Source organism: Silene latifolia, chromosome 6, assembly GCF_048544455.1.
Source record: "Silene latifolia isolate original U9 population chromosome 6, ASM4854445v1, whole genome shotgun sequence".
Lineage (NCBI taxonomy): Eukaryota > Viridiplantae > Streptophyta > Magnoliopsida > Caryophyllales > Caryophyllaceae > Silene > Silene latifolia.
The window spans coordinates 125,724,816-125,725,898 of NC_133531.1; the positions used below are offsets into that span (position 1 = coordinate 125,724,816).

Here is a 1,083-nt window from a genome sequence, read left to right on the forward strand (position 1 = left end):
GATAGCATATCCATTTAATGAGCTCAAACTCTGCCTCTTCAAAGATATCGACTACCCGACCCGTACACCAAGTGTCCATAGTTGGCAATGTATACGCAGACAGGAGCAATTGACCTAGGCATATAAATAACTAAAACAGTTCAGACAAAAATAAATGAAAATAACTAAAACATAATAAGTAATACATTTCATACACATACACAAAATGTCATGTTTCGTATAAGTACATTCCAGATAAGTAGGATTAAAAGCCATATCAAAACAAGGTAAAGCATTCAGATGAAGTTTTACAAATGACCAACTATGGACAAAGTGGTCTATAGGTTTCGCAAGATAAGGTATATGCTTCAGACAAGCATTCACATAAACTCATCATAAAAAGATTACAATCATGAGGTAGGTTTAACTTCCTGCATTATAATGAGAATGATTCACAAAATATTCCACCAGATTCACAAATATTCCACCAGATTCACAAAAACGACTCCAAAATTCACAAAATTAACTCAGGTTTAACAACAACACATCAGTCCAATATTCACAATATCACCTCCAAGTTTCATGATACAAAAACACATAACTATATCGACATTGCAGAATCAACAGAGCACCACAACAACAACAACAAAAAAGCACAATATTATTCAAAAACGAAACATATTAAGCAATGAACAATGAGAAAAACCTAATAAACAAAAATTGACGAAGTAAGTATTGAAGAGAGCGAACAGGACATACAAATAGTAGATCGAAAATGCTCCGAAATTGATTTTGTTGCGTTCGTACTGATCGGATAATTCTTCGAGGATGATTAAAACCTGCATTATAATGAAAATGATTTAGCAATACATTATCGAAAAAAATAGTAGATTGAAAAGCGTCTGAAAATAGTAGATCTACAATAATTGATCGAAAATGAAGAAAAATAGTGATACGAATGAGAAGATCACATACCTAGATCCGAAAAAGGACGACCGAACAGAGATGATGATGATGACGATCGCGATCAAAATATCAGATGATGAACTGCGTGTGATTCAGACGATGATGAACGGCGTGTAATTCAGGTGATGATGAACGAAG

At 33.8% G+C, this 1,083-nt stretch overlaps 1 long non-coding RNA gene across 1 annotated transcript; it reads right to left on the reverse strand.

The window, feature by feature from the left end:
* On the reverse strand, positions 1-1,083 carry LOC141658963 (uncharacterized). Its single transcript, XR_012549547.1, has 3 exons — positions 955-1,083; positions 739-818; positions 1-114 (listed from the first exon to the last, which is right to left on the reverse strand). It is a non-coding gene; the product is annotated as an uncharacterized LOC141658963 (long non-coding RNA).